We start from the raw sequence: 18447 nt of genomic DNA on the forward strand, positions 1-18447 counted from the left end.
AAAAAGAAAAAAAAAAAAATTAGCCAGGCACAGTGGTGCATGCCTGTATTCAGGAGGTTGAGATAGGAGGATCACCTGAGCCCAGGGAGGCAGAGGCTGCAGTGAGCCGTGATTGTGCCAATACACTCCAGTCTGGTGACGAAGTGAGACCCTGTCTCAAAAAAAATAATATCACTGTGCACAGAGGCTCATGCCTGTAATCCCAGCACTTTGGGAACCCAAGGTGGGTGGATCACTTGAGGTCAGGAGTTCAAAACCAACCTGGCCAACATGGTGAAACCCCATCTCTACTAAAAATACAAAATTAGCCAGGCATGGTGGTGCATGCCTGTAATCCCAGCTATTTGGGAGGCTGAGGCAGGAGAATCACTTGAACCTGGGAGGCGGAGGTTGCAGTGAGCCAAGATCATGCCACTGCACTCCAGCCTGGGCAACAAGAGCAAAACTCCATCTCAAATAATAATAATAATAATAAAACTTTTTGAATGGGCAAGAATTTGACAAGAACAAAAGATTAATCAAGTTATGCAAAAGGAAAAAAGGAGAGAAACCTTCGAGAATGCCCTTTGCTCCCTTCTGGCACCCCCTACCTCCCACCCACAAAGCCTCACCAATTCCGGAGCTCCCTACAAGATGCTTCCAGCCCTGGAGATAAACGGGCCAGTCCTGCCCACTCCAGGAAGGGACTGGACTTGACCCCTGGCCAAGAGTCCTGCCAGTATTAAGGAAGGAGAACCACCAAACCTGCATTTCCCGTGAGCACAGACCCATGTTTTCAGGAAGGGGAAAACTTCCAACCGGAACTTTTTCCATTTTTAAAAATTATGTCTATGTATTCCTTTTATAGTCACACACACACACACGAATAAAAGGAACAATATAGACAGGGAGAAAAAAGAGAAGTGTGGAGAGGAGGGAGAGCCACCTTGAGCCCTCAGGGCATCCATGAAGTCAGGAAACTTGAAACTTGAGTTCCAACGCTAACAAAAGCCGTTCTCATGCTTGAACTGTTCTGTGCTCAGCTCTTTTACACATTGTTTTCCTGTTTTTGTTTTTTGTTTTGGTTTGGGGTTTTTGGATTTGTTTGTTTGACAGGGTCTCGCTCTATTGCTCAATCTGGAGTGCAGTGGTGCAGTCACAGCTCACTGCAGCCTGGACCTGCCAGGCTCAAGATCCTCCCACCTCAGCCTCCCGAGTAGCTGAGACTACTACAGAGGCGCGCCACCACCCCACTTTTTTTTTCCTCTTTTTGGTAGAGGCAGGGTCTCCCTCTGTTGCCCAGACTTGGTCTCGAACTGTTAGACTCAAGCGATCCTCCTGCCTCAGCATCCCAAAGGGCTGCGATTACAGGAGTGAGCCACCATGCCCAGCCATTGCTCAGCTCTTCAAAGTCCAATCCTACCTTAGCGTACGTATGTCAGTGACCCCAGACCGCAACCATTACGAGAAATGGACCCGGGATCCTGCAGAAGGAGTAGGGTCTGCAAATCCCGTGGGCCAACCGGCCCCTAAGGCGCGTCTGGGCGGCGGGCTGCGGGCTGCGGGCTGCGGGTTGAGGGCTGCGGGACGCGGCCGCCAGGTGGCGCCCTGACTTCTGTTCGGGCGCCTCCGGCCTTCCTCTTCCCGCGGATCCCTGGGATTCCCCGGGGCAGGGCGTCCGCCCACCCCGCGCCCGAGGACTCATGCGTAGTGTTCGCGGACCGTGAAGACGCTCGACCCCAAACACAGAGGCACCGCGCTTGCTTTGGTCCCAAAACCCTGGTGCAGGACCTAGGAGAGGTAGGGCGGCGGGATGGACATTGGCTCGGCCCTCGCCTCCGCCTGTGACCCCGCAGCCCCTCACCTCCCGCGGGGAGAAGGAGCGTAAGGTGAGAGCCGAGCTGGACCCGGAGGAAAGGAAGGCCCTCCAAGAATGTAGGGTCTTCGCCCTTGAAAAAGCGGTTCTTCCGGATGACGCCGTGGCAGAAGGCGCCAGAGCCCCAGCCTTCCTCCCCCGCCCGCGCCGGCCTCCCCCTGCGCTGCGCCCTCCCCCAACTCTCCTTCCTCTTCCCGTCCCGGGCGAAAGCAGAAGTGTCGGAAAGTTGGGAGGAGATGGCCCAGGAGGAGCTCCCGGGGTTTCCGCGGAGCGCGGGGCCCAGTGCGGCGCGCGCAAGGCCGTTAGGGGGCGCCGTGGGGCGGGCTTGCCTCGGGGGGCGCGGCTGTCGAGCCCCAGGGAGAGCCGTCGCTGCCAGCCTTAGATTTCTTTAGAAAGAAACCAGGTGATCTGGAGCCCTGGGCCGTCACCATCAGGCAGTATCAATGTCGAGCCCTGAAGCGGAGTCTCTGTCCCGCCCGCCGCTGCACTCCCAGCTCCTGGAACAGTGAATAATAGGTGCCATACTCACCAAATAATGACTGAGCAGCTACTAACACCAGGAAACATCCTAAGTCCCCGGGGATGAATCATTGAACAGATAAAGCCTCTGCCCTAGCGAAGTTCATATATCCCCTACGGGGATGTGGCAGACGGTAAGCAAAACAGAAGTGTAAGTGCATGTAAGATGGGGATGGGTGCTGTGGAGAAAAACTAAGCGAGATTCGGAGGGTAAGGAGTGCATGGTGCGGTGGAGACAGGAAGGTCAGGGAAGGCTCTGATCAGAGGGGACACTTGAGCAGATCGCTCCAGGAAGGGACGAGTCAGCTAAGAATCGAAAAATAAGGAAAACTTCAAACGTGTTAAATGAATAAGTTGTAGAGGCAGGATGCCACACTGAGCGATGGCTTCTCTGGTGTGACCTGTCTTCCCTCTCTCCACACCTGTCTGCTCCCCTTCCTCCATCCATCCATTCATCCAGCCAGCCACCCCTCAGGCACCTACCTGCTCCATGCCTGACCTTATGTGGGGTATATTTCATTTCCATATCCCCTACATGCAAGGATATGGAAATGGAAAAGATATACTCCTTGAAGAAAAAAAAGGCCTCAGTCTCACTCTGGTGGTACCAGAGAATGGCACAGATAGCCCTTTCAGAGAGTAATTGGACAGCATCTCACTTTCAAATATGGCCACCCTTTGCACTCAAAGCCCCAGTCTGGGACTCACAGCCTGGCATTTCACAGTGATCAGGCCCACTGAGTGGAGCTAGACTGTGGGTTTTAACTCCAACCCCGTCTCTTACCAGCTCTAGGACCCTGAACATGCTATTTATCTGTCTTCCTCAGCTTTCACATCTGTAAAACTAAGCTCATAAAAATATCTAATTCATCGAAGTTTTGAGCTAATACATTGCAAAGGGCAGGGCACACACATAGTAAGTGCTCAATACATTTAGCTATTCTTATTAGCTCAGGCAAGGGTTTTGGGCAGAAGTGCAATTCGGTTTTTTGTTTTTTAATAGGGTCTCACTCTGTCAGGCTGGAGTGCAGTGGCGCCATCTCTCAGCTCACTGCAACCTCCGTCTCCCAGGTTCAAGAGATTCTCCTACCTCTGCCTCCCCAGTAGCTGGGACTACAGGCGCCCACCACCATACCTGGCAAATTTTTGTATTTTTTGGTAGAGACAGAGTTTCACCATGTTGGCCAGGCTGGTCTCAAACTCCTGCCCTCAACCTCAAGTGACCTCCTCGCCTCAGCATCCCAAAACGCTGGGATTACAGGCATGAGCCACCACACCTAGCCCCAAATGCTCTTTGCAAAATTATCTGCATAGCTCCATACAGAGGCAACCTCAATAAAGTTCCAGTGATAGGGAAATGAATTTGATTATGGCATATCCATACTATAGATGAAAATGGAGTTTTAGGAAGATTGTGCTAATGGGAGACAATTTGAGACCCTTATCAGCAAGTCAGACCAAATGTGAAAAAGCAGTGAGTCCTGTGGAACGCTGGGATGTGTGACATAGGGAGGACTGGAGAGGACCTGGCTTCTGGGAGCCTCTGTTTCTACATGAGAGACAATCTGAACTGTTATCTGAACAGTTGATACTAATCACATTTTTTAAATGCACACATCTTTTAACCCAACAGTTCTACTTTTAGGAGCTTATTCAACGGATACACTTGCACAAAGAATCACAAGAAAGGTTTGTGGTAGTGCTGTCAACGGCAAGAACAACCTAAATGTCCGTTAACAGAGGAACTGTATGATTCGTCCATCCAGTGAAAGCTTGTGTAGCCTTTAAAGTTATCACAGCAGGTCTAGATGTGCGGATGTAGCCCTGCTATGATAAATTACATGTAATATATAGTCTTCAATTAAAAAAAAAAAAAGACCAAAGCTCAGGTACTCACGATAAGAGTCATGAAAACTTTTCAGAGGGCAGGGGGCTGCTCTGGGGACCCCTGAGGAGATAGCCTCCCATAATGGTGGATCCTGAAGGCAGAACACCCCCTCATTCTGCTTTGTTTCTTCTCTCCACCCTCAGTGCCCAGGACAGGACAGAACTGGACAAATACTTAGTTGAGCACCACAGAGAGAGAGAGAGGATGGGACAGGCTCTCGGTCCTCTGAGGCTCTAAACAAAATGTGATGGGGCAGTTCCTTGGGGTGACTCCACATCTGTGACATCTGTGCTCGGGAGAACTGCAAGACTCCAGATGTACAGAGCTCAGGTTTCCCATCATTTTATCCCTGTGAGTGCTCTGTGCTGGACTGAAGCAGCTTGTTCTAGATTGGGAACAAATACAAGCACCTAGAGGAGGCAGAGCAGCACATACTGATCCTATCGGGCCTAGCTGAGTGCAAGAGTTTTCTAGCTTTGCCCCGTCTAACCACACCCCTTCAGGCTTCTCATCCGATTCTTATAAGTCTTAGCCTCGAGTCCATCTCCATGCAAGCAAAAATCCGTTAGACCCCAAAAGCTACTGAAATTTTAAATTGTTTTAAATTAAATTAAATTTTATTTATTTATTTTGAGATGAAGTTTTGCTCTTGTTTCCCAGGCTAGAGTGCACTGGCACGATCTTGACCCACTCCAACCTCTGCCTCCCTGGTTCCAGCAATTCTCCTGCCTCAGCCTCCTGAGTAGCTGGGATTACAGGTATGTGCCACCACGCCCAGCTGATTTTGTAGTTTTTAGTAGAGACAGGGTTTCTCCATGTTGGTCAGGCTGGTCTAGAACTCAAAACCTGAGACGACCCACCCTCCTTGACCTCCCGAAGTGCTGGGATTACAGGGGTGAGCCACCACACCGAGCCAAAATTAAATTAAATTATAAACAGAAAAAATCCAAAAATGAACTGAGATCTACAGTCTCACAAAGAAATAAAAGAATATGAAATTGCCAGTATTCAACAATTATTTTTACCTTAAAAATAGCAGTTTCACATGGCTAATCTTAGTGAATTAAAACAGTTTTGAGATTTATTTTTTTTTTTTTTTGAGACAGAGCCTCACTCTGTCACCCAGGCTGGAGTACAGTGGCATGATCTCGGCTCACTGCAACCTCTGCCTCCTGGGTTCAAGCAATTCTTCTGCCTCAGCCTCCTGAGTAGCTGGAATTACAGTCGCCCACCACCACACCCAGCTAATTTTTGTAGTTTTAGTAGAGACAGGTTTTACCATTTTGGCCAGGCTGGTCTCAAACTCCTGACCTCATGATCCGCCCAGCCCGTCCTCACAAAGTGCTGGGATTACAGGCATGAGCCACTGCGCCCAGCTGAGATACTGTTTTTATCTTTTCATATTGACAAAGATTGAAAAGATTTGTTAACATCTTTGAGTCAGCAAAACTCTGGAGAAACAGGCACATTAAGGGAAGAAGGCAAACTTGCACCATCCCTGCGAAAGGTGATTTTGGCAATGAACCATTAAATGACAAATCTAAATACCCTTTGGCCCAGTGATTCAACTGCTAGAAATTTATTCTATAGATAATACTCACATACCTGGAATGTACACAGTTATTAATCACAACATAGTTTGTAATCACAGAGAATAAGAAAAAACTAAATGCCCATCAATTGGTAGACTGGTTAAATAAATTATAGTACATTCTCTCTCCTCTCTCTCTCTCTCTCTCTCTCTCTCTCCCTCTCTCTCTCTCTCTTTCTCTCTCACACACCCACACACCAAATTATCAGTAAAAATGAAATGAGAAATCTCTTTAGGGGCTGGGTGCAATGACTCACTCCTATAATCCCAGCACTTTGGGAAGCCAAAGCAGGCAGATCACCTGAGGTCAGGAGTTCGAGACCAACCTGACCAGTATGGTGAAACACTGTCTCTACTGAAAATATAAAAAGTCGGCTTCCTAATTTTGTCGCGCACTCCTGTAATCCCAGCTACTCTGGAGGCTAAAACATGAGAATTGCTTGAACTCGGGAGGTGGAGTTTTTTGTAAGCTCAGGTGGCACCACTGCATTCCAGCCTGAGCAGCAGAGCAAGACTCTGTCTCAAAAAAAGAAAAAATAAATCTCTTTAGATACCAATTTGAAATGCTCTCTAAGATCTAATCTCACCTCTATGAGAATTTTTAAAAACATGCACACAAGGTATAGAACAATGTGTATAATATGTTGCCATCTGGGTAAAAAAGGTGTGTTGTGGTATCTAAAAAATTGAAAACATTTGTTGTAGAGGGGAACTTGGGTGGCTGGAAAATAGAAGTAGGAGGGAAACGTTTCACTGAAATGCTGTTTTGTGACTCTTGAATTTTGAATCTTCTGAATAACTGCCCATTCAAAACAAATATCACAGAAATCACACTGAGGCAACAATGAGGCTTCCGAGAGTGGAGAGCCAGGAACCTGGTGCTTAGAGGCAGCCTGAGGAGGCAAAACTAGTCCAGGTGAGATAAAGGGAGACTGCCATGAAACCATAGCTCAGCTAAGCCAGGGAAGATGGCAATCTGCAGTGGGTCGAGAACCAAAGGAGTGGCCGCACTCCCATCGGTCCCAGTGACCCACTCTTGTGCTTCCTGTCCCTGCAACTCTAGGCTCTGCAAGGTTAGAGACCCCAGTCCCCAAAGGCACTGCACTCTTACCAAAGGACACAACAAGGGTCCCATTGAATTACAAGCTATAGCTAATCTCCGGTGTCTATCATAGGAGAGGAAGAGTCCCCATAACAGCAGGGGTAATTGATGGCAATATCAGATCACTGCAGCCTCCGCCCCACACTGGCCTGACCCCGCCACCCACTCTACCTCGTGTTCAAGGGATTCTCCTGCCTCAGCCTCCCAAGTAGCTGGGAATACAGGGGCACAGCACTACGTCTGGCTGTTTTGTTTTTTTTGCAGAGACGGGGTTCTTGCTATGCTGCCCAGACTGGTCTCTGACTCCTGAGCTCAAGCAATCCGCCCCCTTGGCCTCCCAAAGTGCTGGGATTACAGCTGTGAGCCACCACGCCCTTCCCCCCTCCCCCGCATTGTAATTGTGAATGGACATGTGTAGTAACCCCAGTCTGAGAAGGGTATAATTACCAACGGTCACTCCACTGGACAAGCTACAACCAGCAAAAGTGATCCATGAGGGTGAGGGGGATTGAGTAGATGGTGGAGGAGGGAGAAGATAAGAACCAGTGAGATCAGCTGCAGCAATGGGGACTGGAGCTGTCCAACTAGTTAGAAAAAGGCCTCAAGGAACCTGTGTGGAAAAGCATGTTTGTGCAGTGCCAGGAGGTGAACTGAAGCAACCATGAGAATGTGCCTCTCAGAGCTCACCTGCAGAAAGTGGATTTGACTAGTGGTCCTGTGTGCTCTGAAATCCATCACAACTTCCCACAGGCTGCTCCCAGTCAATGACTGAGCGTGGTGGGAACACTGTACCCAGGAGATGTAGGACTCTTCTCAGAGGAAGTTTTTTTTTTTTCTTTTTCTTTTTTTTTTTTTTTTTTGAGACGGAGTTTCGCTCTCGTTACCCAAGCTGGAGTGCAATGGCACGATCTTGGCTCACCGCAACCTCCTCCTCCTGGGTTCAGGCAATTCTCCTGCCTCAGCCTCCTGAATAGCTGGGATTACAGGCACACGCCACCATGCCCAGCTGATTTTTTGTATTTTTAGTAGAGACGGGGTTTCACCGTGTTGACCAGGATGGTCTCGATCTCTTGACCTCGTGATCCACCCGCCTCGGCCTCCCAAAGTGCTGGGATTACAGGCTTGAGCCACCGCGCCTGGCCCCAGAGGAAGTTTTGACTCAAGGACACCCCTCCTCAAAAGTGATGCCAAAACTTTCTTAGAATTCCACTGCATTGTGAGCTGAGATTGCACCACTGCACTCCAGCCTGGGCAATAGAGCGAGACTCTGTCTCAAAAAAAAAAAAAAAGAATTCCACTGTACTATAAGATTCTTCCCATCTAACTTGCCTTCCTTCCTTCCTCCCCTCTGTTCTCCATCACAGCCTGATGCTCTCCCAACCTTCACCAGCTTCCTTTCCATTTTCCCTTTCAGGCTTTTTCTCAGTAAAACTCTTGAGGTCTAACCCAGTCTTGGCATCTACTTTTTGGAAGACCTGCAGTAACGTAAAAGCTATTGCTGTTGTGTATAAAAGTGAGTTCCGCTGGGCGCGGTGGCTCACGCCTGTAATCCCAACACTTTGGGAGGCCGAGGCGGGTGGATCACGAGGTCAAGAGATCGAGACCATCCTGGTCAACATGGTGAAACCCCGTCTCTACTAAAAATACAGAAAATTAGCTTGGCATGGTGGCACGTGCCTGTAATCCCAGCTACTCAGGAGGCTGAGGCAGGAGAATTGCCTGAACCCAGGAGGCGGAGGTTGCGGTGAGCCGAGATCGCGCCATTGCACTCCAGCCTGGGTAACGAGAGCGAAACTCCGTCTTAAAAAAAAAAAAAAAAAAAAAAATACAAAAAAATTAGCTGGGCATGTAATCCCAGCTACTCAGAAGGCTGAGGCAGGAGAATTGCTTGAACCTGGGAGGCAGAGGTTGTAGTGAGCTGAGATCGCACCACTGCACTCCAGCCTGGGCGACAGAGCAAAACTCCATCTCAAAAAAAAAAAAATTTTTTTTTGCCTCCCAAAGTGTTGTAATAAACATGAGCCACCACATCCAGCCTCTACCTGACTTTTTTGGGACACATTCCCAGGAGCCTAGCTACATGGAGAACACCTGAAGCCCCCAGCCTTCAACCCTGGCTTAACTCATAGATGACTGTCACGTGAGTGAGCCAATTCAGAGGCAAATTCTCAGTTAGCTGATTTGCCCTAGCTGATGCTGCATGGAGCAAAATGAGCCTTCCCCATGAAGCCCTGCCCAAAATGCAGATATGTGAGCAAAATAAATGATTGTTGTTTTGAAGCCACAGAGTTTTCAGTGTTTCATTATGGAGCAATACTAACCGAACTCAGACTTAAATACCAAGGAGCCAGCCATGAGGACATCTTCACAGAGCATTTTTAGCATAGCCAACAACAAACCCCCTGGCTCTAAGACAGAACAAGCTTGGCCCACTGAGGAGCAGAGAAGGTCAGGTGGCTGAAGGGGAGAGCACTAAGAATCGTGGCTGGAAAGGAAGACTGAGTCACATTATGCAGTGCCTCTTGAGCCCTGAAGAAGTCTGAAATGATCAAAAGTTCAGTAGGAGTTTATTCTCCCCATAGCTGCTCTAGCAAACAAGGGTTGTGAGCAAGGCAGTGACAGGATTTACTGTCTTGAAAGATGGCTCTGCTGGGTACAGTGGTTCATACCTGTAATCCCAGCACTTTGGGAGGCCAAGGAGGGAGGATCACCTAAAGTCAAGAGTTCGAGACCAGCCTGGCCAACATGGTGAATCCCTGTCTCTACCAAAAATACAAAATTAGCCAGGCATGGTGGCATGTGCCTATAGTCCCAGCTACTCAGGAGGCTGAGGAAGGAGAATTGCGTGAACCCAGGAGGCAGATGTTGCAGTGAGCTGAGATTGTGCCACTGCACTCCAGCCTGGGTAACAGAGTGAGACTCTGTCTCAAAAAAGTGGCCCTAAGGCCAGGGGCCTTGGCTCATGCCTGTAATCCCAGCACTTTGGAAAGCCAAAGCAGGTGAATTACATGAGGTCAGGAGTTCGAGACCAGCCTGATCAACATGGAGAAACCCCATCTCTACTAAAAATACAAAAAATTAGATAGGCATGGTGGTGCATGCCTGTAATCCCAGCTACTCCAGAGGCTGAGGCAGGAGAATTACTTGAACCTGGGAGGCGGAGGTTGCAGTGAGCCAAGATCGCGCCATTGCATTGCAGCCTGGGCAACAAGAGCGAAACTCTGTCTCAAAAAGAAAACAAAAAGAAAGAAAAGAAGAGAAAAACCAACAGTGGAGGCAGGAGATCAGTTAGCAATTGTCCAAGATGAACACAATTGACACCAAATAGTGAGGAGAAGATAGACTCAAGGCACATTCCAGCCACACTTTGTAGAGGCAATAAGCTTTGCTGATAAGAGGAGGGGTGAGGGACAAGGAAGAATAAAAGCAAACCTCTCAGTTTTTCTCTCAAGCAGACATGTGAATGACAGTGCTGTTGGCTAGATGAGAAAGGCTTGGAGAGGAACAGGGTTGGGGTGCAGGAAAATTTCCCCTTCCCTCAGGATATCTGATTTCAGTGTGGTTGTAGAAAGAATTCAAGCTGGTTAAATAATTCTCACTAAGCAGTTACTGGGAGGCGAGGACAAAGCTTCCGACTCTGGTAGGGGTGGATATTCTGATAACTGCTTGGCTTGCCTTAGGAATTCCTTTCTATTTATGTGTTTGCCTATAGAGCTTTTAGAGCCTCCGTGCCGAGTGTGGTTGTTAAAATTTCTATGGCAAAGATCCCAGCTGGAAGCTAAAACACACCCAAAGGAGGAAATTGAACTTAACGTGTAGGAGACCCAGCCAAGTGCTTTTCCCAAACCATATTCGCTTGGCCAGTCACTCACTCACCTGAGTGACCGAGATGAAGGAATCGGGCCTTAGGTGCCTACTGCAAAAATGGCTAGTAAGAGACAGGGGAACAAACTACAAACTCCTGGAAGCACTCCTGAAGCAGGCACAAGATCTGGGCTCTAGAGAGCAGCTTCTGCATCTGCCCTATAGGGAAAGAGAGAAGGATGGACCCTAGAGTGGCCCAAGATATAGAAGAAGGGATCTCAGGCCAGGCCACACCTACAACCCTTCCTTACCTTTCCTCTCCAGCCCAGTTTGAAGAACTTGGCTGGTCCACTCAATTCCCTCTAGAGGACACAGCTCCAACACTCAGAAGGAAACTGCTTTCTTCACTTGGTCCTAAGGGAGGGTCATTCACCTGTGCTTGCTTCTTTTTCTTTTGAGATGGGGTCTCGCTCTGTTGCCTGGGCTAGAGTGCAGTGGCACGATCTCAGCTCACTGCAACCTCCACCTCCTGGGTTCAACCAATTCTCCTGCCTCAGCCTCCCAAGTAGCTGGGATTACAGACACGAGACACCACGCCTGGCTAATTTTTCTAGAGTTTCACCATGTTGGTCAGGCTGGTCTCGAACTCCTGATCTCATGATCCGTCTCTGCCTCCCAAAGTGCTGTGATTATAGGCATGAGCCACCGCACTCAGCCAGCTCTGTGCTGGCTTCTTGAAGATCACCCTATAGGACACTGGGTTGAACTGGTCAGCAGAGGGAAGCAGGATATCCAGTCAAGCTCTATAGGAGCAAAGGATGGGCAGTCAGGGTGGCAGGGACAGTGCACTCGATGGCCTGGTGTGCCTTTGCTGAGTCTCACTCACAGTCCTTAGAGCCACAGCTCCACTGTCTCTCTCCTGTTTCATGTTCGCTTTAACTTCCTTTCACATTGCCTCCTCTGTGTCTCACAGTATTTCCTGGCCAAATAATACGTCTTTCTGTTGTCTCCCAAAATACGGTGAGGAGTCTCTAGCTTAACTATGAGACACCAAAGAGCCAATGGTAACCCATAGTTGGGCGATATTTCATTTATTCATTTTGTAGTTATTTATTGAACTCCTACCATGTGTGATAGTCAAGCAGGCTCTTGCAGTAATCCAAATGAGAGGTGATGGAGACTTAGACGGGTATGGTAGTAGAGGAGGTGATGAGCAGTGGTTGGATTCTGAATATAGTTTGAAAGGTAAAATCCTAGGCATTAGGATTCCCTAATAGATTTGACATGAGCTATGAGAGAAGCAAGAAGAGAAGGCTGCTTCCGAAGTGTTCGTCTAAGCATCTGGAAGGATGGGGTTGCCATTTTCTGAGACAGGAAAGACTGCAAGACAAGCAACTTGAAAGAACGAATTCAGCAGACTGACATTTTGCACATCATAAATTTGAAGTGCTTGTTTATTTGAGAGAGTGTCTCACCCTGTTACCCAGGCTGGAGTGCAGTGTCGAGATCTTGGCTCACTGCAGTCTCCGCCACCCCAGTTTCAAGCGATTCTCCTGCCTCAGACTTCTGAGTAACTGGGACTACAGGTCTGCGCCACCACGCCCGGCTAAGCTTTGTGTTTTTAATAGAGATGGGATTTCACCATGCTGCCCAGGCTGATCTCAAACTCCTGACCTCAAGTGATCCGCCTGCCTTGACCTCCCAAAGTGCTGGGATTACAGGCGTGAGCCACCACACTGTAAAGTGAACTATGATCACACCACTGCACTCCAGTCTGGGCAACAGAGTGAGACTCTGTCTCTAAGAGAAGAAGAAGAAAAAAGACTAACCAAGATATCTAGAAATATTGTTGTTGGCATTACCTGAGAGAGTAAGTAGGCAAGTGACCTCTCTCTCAGAGATTACATGAGATGACATATCTAAGTATACTTTAGAGCTACTAAGCTCTTGTACAGATGGGCACCATCATTGAATGTGGTCTTCTGCCCCATAGAGGCTTTCTGTGGAAATAATTTTACCATACTCTCCCACCCCCCTACACCAACCCCAAATGGTAATGAAGCAGTGGCCCTTCTAGACTCCATTCCTCTCCAGGTCAATACCAGTATTAAAAGCCAAATATCGTCTGGGCGCGGTGGCTCAAGCCTATAATCCCAGCACTTTGGGAGGCCGAAGCGGGTGGGTCACGAGGTCGAGAGATCGAGACCATCCTGGTCAACATGGTGAAACCCCGTTTCTACTAAAATACAAAAAACTAGCTGGGCATGGTGGCGCGTGCCTGTAATCCCAGCTACTTAGGAGGCTGAGGCAGGAGAATTGCCTGAGCCCAGGAGGCGGAGGTTGCGGTGAGCCGAGATCGTGCCATTGCACTCCAGCCTGAGTAACAAGAGCGAAACTCCGTCTCAAAAAAAAAAAAAGCCAAATATCCTTTCCTCCTTCAAAAAAGTTCCTTTCCCCTCTCATCTTTCATCTCACTTCTCTCTCTTCTCCTAGTTATAGAGTAAACGCTGTCATTCATGTTAATGAAGACAAACAGGCCGGGGGTGGTTGGTGGCTCACACTTGTAATCCCAGCACTCTGGGAGGCCAAGTTGGGCAGATCACTTGAGTCCAGAGGTTCGAGACCAGCCTGGTCAACATGATGAAATTCTGTCTCAACAAAAAATAGCCAGGCATGGTGGCACAAACCTGTAATCCCAGCTACTCTGGAGGCTGAGGCAGGAGAATTGTTTGAAGCTGGGAGGCAGAGGTTTCAGTGAGTTGAGATCACACCAATGCACTCCAGCCTGGGTGACAGAGTAAGACTGCATCTCAAAAAAAAAAAAAAAAAATTAATGAAGACAAACAGAGGGTAGGAGAAAGAGAGTAGGAAATAGGGCATAACCATACCTAGCAATAGCTAACTTCAAATTCCTCATTAAGTGTATATTTGTTTATTTATTTATTATTTTGAGACAAGAGTTTCACTTTATTTATTTATTTTTTAGAGATGGGGTCTCGGTATGTTGCTCAGGCTGGCGTGCAGTGGCCATTCACAGGCATGATCCCGCTCCGTTTCCAGCCTGGGCCAGTTCACCCCTCCTTAGGCAACCTGGTGGTTCCCAGCTCCCGGGAGGTCACCATACTGATGCCAAACTTAGTGCAGACACCCGATCAGCATAGCTCAATATAGCCCAGAACTCCTGGACTCAAGCGATCCTCTCACCTCAGCCCCCCCGGAGTAGCTGGGACTACAGGCACGTGCCACCGCGCCTGGCAGAGTTTCACTCTTGTTGCCCAGGCTCACCACAACTTCTGCCTCCCAGGTTCAAGCAATTCTCCTGCCTCAGCCTCCCAAGTAGCTGGAATTATAGGTATGTGCCACCATGCCCAGCTAATTTTTGTATTTTTAGGAGAGACAGGGTTTCACCATGTTAGCCAGGCTGGTTTTAAACTCCTGACCTCAAGAGATCTACCCACCTCAGCAGATTACAGGCATGAGCCACTGCGGCCAGTTTGAAATAGGTCTTGATTGCTTTCTGAATGTATTTAATGTAATCTTCCTGTCTGATCTGCAGTTTCTCTTTGAGGAGTCTAAGTGTAGATTATTTTTATCATTCTTGAAATTCATTGTGATTTCTGAAACAGGATTTTAGGAGTGCAAAAGGCTTATTGGAAAAAGGAGGAAAAAAACAAACAGGATTCATATTTTTCAACAATTCTGGAAAATTTCTCAGGCATTTTCTCTTTGAATGTTACCTATCCATTTTCTCTATTCTTTTCTTCCAGAACCCCAGTTAGCCAAATGTTAGACCTTCTAATTTTATCATACAGGTTTCCTGATTATCTCTTTATTTCTCTGTACTATATTCTGAGTAATTTTGGTAGTTCTAGTTTATTAATTTCCCCTTCAATTATATCTAATTCATTTATTAACCTTTTCATTGAGTTTTTCTATGATTTATTTTAAATGTAAAAAACACATAACATAAAATGTATTATCTTATCCCTTTTTTTGTTTTGTTTGTTTTTGAGATGGAATCTCGCTCTGTTGCCCAGGCTAGAGTGCAGTGGCGCAATCTCAGCTCACTGCAACTTCCACCTCCCAGGTTCAACTGATTCTCCTGTCTCAGCCTCCCAAGTAGCTGGGACTACAGGTGCCTGCCAGCACACCCAGCTATATCTTATCCATTTTTAAGTGTATATACAGTTCAAGACTGTGAAGTGTATTCACATTGTTGTGCAACTGATCTCCAGAACTTTTTTTTTTTTTTGAGACAGGGCCTCACTCTGTCGCCCAGGTTGGAGTGCAGTGGTGCTATCATGGATCACTGCAATTACCTCCCTGGGCTCAGGTGATCCTTTCACCTCAGTCTCCCATGTAACTGGGACTATAGGCACATACCGCCACACCCAGGTAATTTTTGTATTTTTCGTAGAGAGGTTTCACCATGTGGCCCAGGCTGGTCTTGTTTCCAGGCTCAAGGGATCTGCCCTCCTCAGTCTTCCAAAGTGCTGGGATTACAGGCATGAGCACCGTGCCCAGCCTCCAGAACTTTTTCATCTTGCAAAACTAAAATGTTATACCCATTAAACAACTCCCCAGTTTCCCCTTCTTCCACGCCATGGCAACTACTCATTCAACTTTCTGTTTCTATGAATTTAACATTTTAGGCAGTGGAATCATACAACATTTGCCTTTTTGTGACTGGCTTACTTCATTTAGCAAAATGACTTAAGGTTTACCCACGTTGCAACATGTGACAGGACTTCCTTCCTTTTTAAGGCTGAGTCATGTTTCACTGTATGTATATGCCACATTTTGTTTATCCATTCTTCCTTTGATGGACACTTGGTTTGTTTCCACCTCTTGGCCATTGTAAATAATACTGCTATAAACAAGGGTGTGCAAATGTTTATTTGAGTCCCTGCTTCCCATTCTTTTGGGTATACCCAGAAGTGGAATTGCTGGATCATAGAGTTGTTCTATTTTTAATTTTTTCTTTTTCTTTTCTTTTTTTTTTTTTTTTTTTTTGAGGTGGAGTTTCACTCGTTACCCAGGCTGGAGTGCAGTGGCGAGATCTCGGCTCATCGCAACCTCCGCCTCCTGGGTTCAGGCAATTCTCCTGCCTCAGCCTCCTAAGTAGCTGGGATTACAGGCACACGCCATCATGCCTAGCTAATGTTTTGTATTTTTTTTTTTTTTTTTTTTTTTTTGAGACGGAGTTTCGCTCTTGTTACCCAGGCTGGAGTGCAATGGCGCGATCTCGGCTCACCGCAACCTCCGCCTCCTGGGTTCAGGCAATTCTCCTGCCTCAGCCTCCTGAGTAGCTGGGATTACAGGCACGCGCCACCATGCCCAGCTAATTTTTTTTTGTATTTTTGGTAGAGACGGGGTTTCACTATGTTGACCGGGATGGTCTCGATCTCTTAACCTCGTGATCCACCCGCCTCGGCCTCCCAAAGTGCTGGGATTACAGGCTTGAGCCACCGCGCCCGGCCTTAATGTTTTGTATTTTTAGTAGAGACGGGGTTTCACCGTGTTGACCAGGATGGTTTTGATCTCTTGACCTTGTGATCCACCCACCTCGGCCTCCCAAAGTGCTGGGATTACAGGCTTGAGCCACTGCACCCGGCTATTTTTAATTTTTTAAAGGAACTGCCGTGCTATTTTCCACAGTGGCTGTGCCATTTTACAGTCCCATTAGCAATGCATAAAGGTTGCCATTTCTGGCCGGGTGCGGTGGTGCATGCCTGTAGTCCCCACTACTTCGGGGGGGCTGAGGTGGGAGGATCACTTGAGCCCAGGAGTTCTGGGCTGTAGTGCACTATGCCGATCGGGTGTCCACACTAAGTTTGGCATCAGTATGGTGACCTCCCAGGAGCGGGGGACCACCAAGTTGCCTAAGGAGGGGTGAACTGGCCCAGGTTGGAAACAAAGCAGGTCATAACTCCCAAGCTGATCAGTAGTGGGATTAAGCCTGTGAATAGCCACTGCACTCCAGCCTGGGCAACATAGTGAGACCCCCATCTTTTTTTTTTTCCTCCCCCACACCCTCCCCATCTTTTTTTTTTTTTTTTTTTTTGAGACAGACTTTCACTCTTGTTACCCAGGCTGGAGTGCAATGGCCCGATCTCGGCTCACCGCAACCTCCACCTCCTGGGTTCAGGCAGTTCTCCTGCCTCAGCCTCCTGAGTAGCTGGGATTACAGGCCACCATGCCCAGCTAATTTTTTGTATTTTTAGTAGAGACGGGGTTTCACCATGTTCACCAGGATGGTCTCAATCTCTCGACCTCGTGATCCACCCGCCTCGGCCTCCCAAAGTGCTAGGATTACAGGCTTGAGCCACCGCGCCCGGCCTTCTTTTTTAATAAATAAATAAAAGGTTGCAATTTCTGGCCAGGCGCGGTGGCTCACGCCCATAATCCCAACACTTTGGGAGGCTGAGATGGGCAGATAACAAGGTCAGGAGTTCGAGACCAGCCTGGCCAACATGGTGAAACCCCATTTCTACTAAAGATACCAAAAATTAGCCAGGTATGGTGGCACACGCCTGTCATCCCAGCTATTCAGGAGGCTGAGGCAGGAGAATCACTTAAACCCAGGAGGTGGGGCCTGCAGTGAGCAAAGATAGCACCATTGCACTCCCGGCTGGGCAACAGGGAGAGATTCCATTTAAAAAAAAAAAAAAAAGTTTCCAATTTATCCACATTCTCACCAACACTTGTTATTTTCTGAAATTAGAGCTGCATGAGGTTTGTTTGGGTCAGAATAAAGGACAATTGCCCTTGATCAACCAGCAAAGGCTCTTCAATTTTTAAGTTCCTCTTCGTTGAGGAAAGTTTCCAACCACTCCACTTATGGTTCATTGTTCATTGGCCAACCTGAGATCCTGACTCCTAAGTGGGAAGTTTTATGGATGTGTATGAAAAGCTAGTGGAACCATGTTCTACAGCAGCTTCTGAACAGAGAAACTTGAAAATAGAATTCTAGGCCAGCTGCGGTGGCTCACGCCTGTAATCCCACCACCTTGGGAGGCCAAGGCAGGTAGATCACCTGAGGTCAGAAGTTCGAGACCAGCCTGCTCAATATGGCAAAACCTCGTGTCTGCCAAAAATACAAAAATTAGCTGGGTGTGGTCACTGGTGTCTGTAATCCCAGCTACTCAGGAGGCTGAGGCAGAAGAATCACTTGAACCCCAAAGGTGGAGGTTGCAGGGGGTTGAGATCATGCCACTGCTCTCCAGCCCGGGCAACAGAGTGAGACTCTGTCTCAAAAAAAAAAAAAAAAAAAAAAAAGAAAACAAAAGAAAAGAAAGAAACTATAACTCTGGAAGAAAGTTAGAGGAACTGATCAGTAAGAACCATTGCTAGCTAATTCTTTGGGCAGATTTCCCTGTTCTCTTTCCCTCCAACAATAAGAATTCCTCTCTCCACCCAGGGGACAGAAGCCTGCTGTGCCCACCCAGAGGAAGATTCTGATCAGAGAACACGTCGGCATTTAGAAAATCGCAACTTCTAAGTTACCGTGAGTAGGGTGAATGCTGTGGGCCAAGCTGGGGATACAGTTCAGTGGGAGTGCAAACTGAAAAAATGCAGACCCCTGGGGCACTGCTCATTTCTCAGGGTCTGATCTACTGTAGTACTAGGGGTCTATTCAGGTCTGTGTCTGCCTCCCTTCTGAATAGGCCACATCATTTATCTAAACA

At 47.8% G+C, this 18447-nt stretch overlaps 1 protein-coding gene across 3 annotated transcripts in view; it reads left to right on the forward strand.

Moving 5' to 3' along the window:
* The first annotated feature begins 1652 nt into the window (after positions 1-1652).
* Positions 1653-18447, forward strand: part of PIK3CB (phosphatidylinositol-4,5-bisphosphate 3-kinase catalytic subunit beta) — a 254144-nt gene continuing 237349 nt past the window's right edge. Inside the window, exons 1-3 of one of the 3 annotated variants that reach the window (XM_074405842.1) lie at positions 1653-1868; positions 4923-5020; positions 18180-18266. The gene's annotated coding sequence lies outside the window, so the exon portion shown is untranslated. Of the gene's footprint in view, positions 1869-2224; positions 2509-4922; positions 5021-18179; positions 18267-18447 lie in introns of those variants that run through there. The other 2 variants (XM_074405841.1, XM_074405843.1) reach the window with 2 other exon arrangements.

This window comes from Saimiri boliviensis, chromosome 9, assembly GCF_048565385.1.
Source record: "Saimiri boliviensis isolate mSaiBol1 chromosome 9, mSaiBol1.pri, whole genome shotgun sequence".
NCBI classification, from domain to species: Eukaryota; Metazoa; Chordata; class Mammalia; order Primates; family Cebidae; genus Saimiri; species Saimiri boliviensis.